The sequence below is a fragment of the Eumetopias jubatus genome, unplaced genomic scaffold (assembly GCF_037043125.1).
Source record: "Eumetopias jubatus isolate StellerSeaLion01/CBP00866 unplaced genomic scaffold, mEumJub1_p1.0 scaffold_3, whole genome shotgun sequence".
In the NCBI taxonomy this organism is placed as follows: Eukaryota; Metazoa; Chordata; class Mammalia; order Carnivora; family Otariidae; genus Eumetopias; species Eumetopias jubatus.
Window position 1 is genome coordinate 134,371,871 of NW_028274809.1, and position 6,000 is coordinate 134,377,870.

The following is a 6,000-nucleotide window of genomic DNA, read 5'->3' on the forward strand; positions in this document are numbered from 1 at the left end:
CTGTGGATCTGCAACCTGATGTTCAGCAACCCATAGAAGCCCTTTGGAGTTCATACAACTGCTCTTCTCACCAGATGATACCGCTGATATTCTTGGGTGCCAAACATCACTTCAAAAGTAAGACAAGGCATATTTTAAAACAAGCATTGGTGAGAATGTGGAAGAATTAAACCCCTTGTGCCCTGTTGGTAGTAATGAAAAATGGTGCAACCCCTGTGTAAAACAATATGGAGGTTTCTCAAAAAAGTAAAAATAGAACTACCATGTAATCCATCAATCCCACATATGGGTATTTATCCAAAAGAACTGAAACCAGTACCTCAGAGAGATATTAGCACTCCTATGGTCACTGCAGCATTATTCACAATAGCCAAGAAGTAGAAACAGGGTAAATGTCAATCAACAGAGGAATAGATAAAGAAAATGTGGTATATATACAGAGTAGACTATTATTCAGCCTTAAAAAAAGGAAATCCTGGGACGCTTGGATGGCTCAGGAGGTTAAGTGTCTGCCTTCGTCTCAGGTCATGATCCTAGGGTTCTGGGATCAAGCCCCACATAGGGCTCCTTGCTCAGCAGGGAATCTGCTTCTCCCTCTGCCCCTCCCCCTCTGCTCTCGTGCTGTCTCTTGCGCTCTCTCTCTCTCTCTCAAATAAATAAATAAAATCTTTAAAGAAAAAAAAAGGAAGGGGATCTTGTAACATGTGACAACATGGATGAACCTTGAGGATATTATGCTAAATGAAATAAGCCAGTCACGGAAAGATAAATACTGCATGATTCCACTTATATGAGGTAACTAAATTGTCAAATTCATTAAATCAAAGAATGGAGTGGTGACTGCTAAGGGGCTGGGGAGAGAGGAAATGAGGAATTACTAGTCAAGGGACATAGAGCCTCAGTTTATCAAAGTGATTAAACTCTATGGATCTGCTCTAAAACATTGTACCTATAGTCAACAATAAGGTAGCACACTTAAAAAATTTGTTATGAGGGTAGATTTCAGGGGACCTGGATGGCTCAGTTAAGGGTCTGACTTGATTTTGGCTCAGGTCATGATCTCAGGGTCATGAGGTCAAGCCCCGCAGCAAGCTCCTCCCTCAGTGGGGAGTCTGCTCAAGATTCTCTCTCTCCCTCTTCCTCTGCCCCTATTCCCCCTAAAATAAATAAACAATTTTTTTTCTGAAAAAAAAAGAGGGTAGATTTCATGTTAAGTGTTCTTACTGTAATAAAATAAAACTCGAAAAAAATCAGACAAGGTATATTTTGAATTGAGTCTCCACCCACCACCAAACATTTCAGTAGAGTAAGAAGTTCTATTTGTACTGCAAATAAGTACAAGTGGCAATTTATATAAACACCTCCTCACACCACTGAGTTACAGGAAGGTGATACACCACTTGACAAAGTTCTTTTTCCACCCGGATGATCTCACAGGAACAACCCTGCTTTTGTTACTTAACAGTGTATCTTAAAGATATTACTACACAAAGAACTTCCTCACACTTTTTAAAAAATAGACTTTATATTTTAGAGCAGTTTTAGATTCAAGCAAAATTCAGCTGAAACTATAGAGATTTCCCATATACCCCTAGTCTCCACACCTACACAGCCTCCCCCACCACCAGCATCCCCCACCAGAGTAGCACATTTGTTACAACCGAACTACCTGCATTAACACACCATTATCACCCAAAATCCACAGTTTAAATTAGGGTTCATCCTTGGTGTTGTATGTTCTATGGTGTATGTTCTATGGTTTGGACAAATGTATAATGACATGTATCCACCATTACAGTATCACACAGAATGGTTTCACCGCTTCAAAAATTTTTTGTGTTCTGCCTTTTCACCCTCTCCTCATCCCTAATCCCAGGCAACCCTTGATCTTTTTACTGTCTCTATAGTTTTGGTTTTTCCATAATGTCATATAGTTGGAATCATAGAGTATGAGCTTCCTCAGATTGACTTCTTTCACTTAGTAATATGCATTTAAGGTTCCTACATGTCTTGAAATCTCTTTTATTAGTGTTGAATACCGACCATTCCATTGTGTGGATATACCCTAGTTATGCATTCGCCTACTGAAGAACATCTTAGTTGATTCAGTTTTAGCAGTTATATATAAAGCTGCTATAAACATCCATGTACAGGTTTATGTGTAGACAACCTCATACATTTTTACAGCTATACAATTTTGCCTTATGAGCATATGCCGTTATTTTTTGTACCATTCCTCTACTGATGAACATTTAAATTATTTCCAGTCTTTTACTGCTACAAACAGTATTGCAGTGAAAAACTTTGTACATGTATCATGTCACATGTGTGCAAGTATATCCTTAAGATAAATTCCTTCAAGTGGAATTTCTGGGTCAAAGGATATAAGCATGCTGTAATTTCGATGTATATTGCCAAATTGACCTCCATAGAGGTTGTAAAAATGTACCCTCCTACCAGCAATGTGTGGGAGTGCCTGTTTCCCTGGGGCTTCTGTTGTTCTTTCCCAAGTGAAATCTTTCTTCATCCTTTCCTTCCTGTGGCCTTTGCAGGAACTGGAGACCCGTTGCCCACTGACCCTGCACAGTACCAGCCATGCTTATTTCTTTTCTGTGTATTGTTGGTCTTGGTCATGGATTCAAAGACCTTGGAAGACAGAAGTATCCCTGTCAAAATACCTTCTGTTGAGATTCTTATAATGAATATAGCTACTACTGTAGAGGTATTTCAAGAAGACTATAAAATTTAAAAGACAAAATAATTTTCATGTATTTGCTAAGAAGCTCTCAGTGAATGCATAGGCATCTCACCACAGTATGATGTAAGTTCTACTATTTTCTGTGATAGCTGTTTCCTGTGAAAAGTCCATAATGTAAAAACTTGGATGGTCTCTAAGTACACCCCCTACATTGTCTTTTGGAGTAGAGCTGTTGTCTGAACAAAAATGCATTAAAACTTATTGATGCTAGTGAGTTTAAGGAAACCTGAGACTCTATGAATGTGGGCATAAGTACAGCCCCCTTTTCAACCTCCCAGTCTCATTATCTGTGTTCAAGTGAATAATGCCATATATATATAATGAATATAGCAATGTGGTGTTAGAACTACTTATACATCCATTGTAAGTTCTTTTTGAATTCTGATACCTTCACACTAGAATTTCCCATGTAGACAGAAAATCCCCCAAGCAACCAACCGAATTGAGGTTTTATCCCCAGCCATTTCTTTGCCCAGGACTATGTCAGATGTATCACTGTGTGAGAGGCAGTCTCCATGGTGGTCCTCAATGACCCCTACCTCCCTTGCACTCATGCCTTTATTCAATTCTCTTTGAGGAGGGTTGGATTTTATGACTCACTTCTAACAAAAAGAATAGGACATTTCAAACATTAGGTTATAAATGACCACAGTTTTCTCTCTTGGGTCATTTCATCTCTTATTCCCTCTTAGATCCCTCATTTTGGGTAAAACCAGCTTCCATGATGAGTGCTGCCCTACAGACAGGTTCATGTGCAGAGGAAATGAGGAAGGCCTGTGGCAGCCAGTGTGGAACTGAGGCCCTCAGTCCAATAGCCCATGAGGAACTGAGTGGGCTCAAAGGCAGATCCTTCCATCTCACACGAGCCTTGATGTGACTTACACCCTGACCAACAACTTCACAGCAACCTCCTAAGAGAAACTGAGCCAGAAGCACCCAGCTGAACTCTCCTTGGATTCCTGGCTCTCGAGACTCTGAGTTAACAGATGCAGTTGTTTTAAACTGCTAAGTGTGGGGGTGGTTTCTTACGCAGCAATAGATCACTAATACACCTTGTTACCAGAAACTGTCCTACCTTCTAGAAAGAACAATACAGAAATGGTCAGGAGATCCAGATGGTCACCTGTTTGTGATAATTTTTAACAAATCATGTAGTTCCTTTTCTCCTCTCAATTAAAAAAGCAACAATAATTACCTGTTTCAGGAAATTAGGAAATCTTGGGAGGAGGATAAGAGGTTCTTTCTTATTCTCTCTATCCTAAGAGAATTCCTAACTTAAAGAAAAAAGAAATGCAAAACCTTTTGCCACTGAATTTCTTAGTACTGTCACAAATAAACAGTGACTCCTTAACAAGCATTTAATAATTTTCACTAATGATTCGTAAGCCTCTTGAGGATTCCTGAATATAGTGAAAATATTTTAGTGCCACTGGCTCAACCAAAAATCCACAGTAGTAACAGGTTAATGAAATCAATCAATATTAATCAATCAAGGGGAGACTGGGTGGCTCAGTCAGTTAAGCATCTGCCTTCAGCTCAGGTCATGATCTCAGGGTCCTGGGATCAAGCCTCATGGTGAGCTTCTTGCTTAGCAGGGAGCCTGCTTCTCCCTACTCTTTGACTGCCCCCCAACTTGTGCTCTGTCTCTCTCTCTTTCAAACAAATAAAATCTTTAAAAAAAATAATAATCAATAAGAAATTTTAAATGTATTAGTCTTCTACTTAGTATGCATCAGGCACTGTGGTAAGAAGTTTATATACTTTATTTCATTAAATCCTAAAAATCCCATGATATAGGTATTATGGACTGTATGTTTGTGTTCCCACCTCAAAATTCATATGTTAAAACCCTAACCCCCAGTGGGATGGTATTAGGAGGTAGGGCCTTTGGGAGGCAATTAGATCCTAAGGATGGAGTCCTCATGATGGGATTAGTGTCCTTATAAAAAGAAACACAAGAGAGCTTAAGAAGGCAGTCTAAAAACCAGGAAGAGGGCTCTCACCATGCTGGTACCCTGATCTCTGACTTCCAGCCTCCAGAACTACGAGAAATAAATTTCTGTTGTTTAAGTCACCCTGTCTGTGGTATTCATAGTATGGCACCCCAAGCTGACTAAGACAATAGGTATCATGGTGGTTACCACTTTCTTTATAGACGCAGGGAAGATGCATGCTAGATTAGCTAAGTGATACAGATTTAATGCAAATATATTCAAAACATGAGGTAGTGTGGAAACTAACCCCATCAACCACGCTATCATCTCAGTACCCTCAAATCCCCACCATGCAGTATGCAGTGGGAATTATGGTTACCAACATGTTGCTCATCATTCTTTGCAATGGCTACCTTAGCTCAAAGGAACTGCCTTCTCTTTGTTCTTCTAGCATCTATTAATCATAAATGGGAGGATGTGGTTGGGGCAGTTTGTACCAATCTAGTATGGGTTGAATATTAACCTCACTGGTCAAATACCTTGCTCAGCCATCTTAGAGACAGTCGGCTTAGCTCATGTTCAATTCATAAGTAGTAGCCTGTGTCCAATACATTGCCGTTTGGTCTAATCAACTGTACCAAGAGCAAGAGGTGTAGTCTCACTTAAAAAGAAAATGGCATAAGTCATAGTGGCTTTTGCTGGGGAAAAAAAAAAAAAACAGTTGAATCTATTTTCCTGCAAAAGTAGCTATGTTAGAGAAAGCACTCCAGGTTTTATGGACTTCTGCTGCAGTCCATTCAAGTACAATTACTCTCCGCATGTAGCAAGATAGTGTTTTAATATGTCAACAGCCAGGGTCCTTTTCAAGTATTCCCTGTTAACCCATGACCCTTCCCTATTTAGCAAGCTAGATATGGAGGATCCATTGCCTGTAGAGAAGTCAGAGCCTACTGTAGAGAACAAAAATAAAATGTTAATTCTTTGTTTATGAGCTTCAAAATCTGAGGTCCTGATGTGAGACAAAAGAGTTGGAAGATTGCATGAGAAGAATAAATTTTCTGTCCACTGGATACTACATAAAAATTCCTTGGGTTAGTAGGGAAGCAAGGATAAAAATAAAAAATAAAAAGCACTACTAAGGGAGTCTGATAAGGGATACTGCACTCTCTCTTATCCTGAGGTGAAAATCCACATGGGGAAGAATGATGGAACCATTGGTAATTTGAGACTCTGCAGGTACAGGCGACCTGTCTTGTTTCCTAGGTGGAGCCTAGAACAGCAGTATGGGGACAAATCTCTTCCCTACCT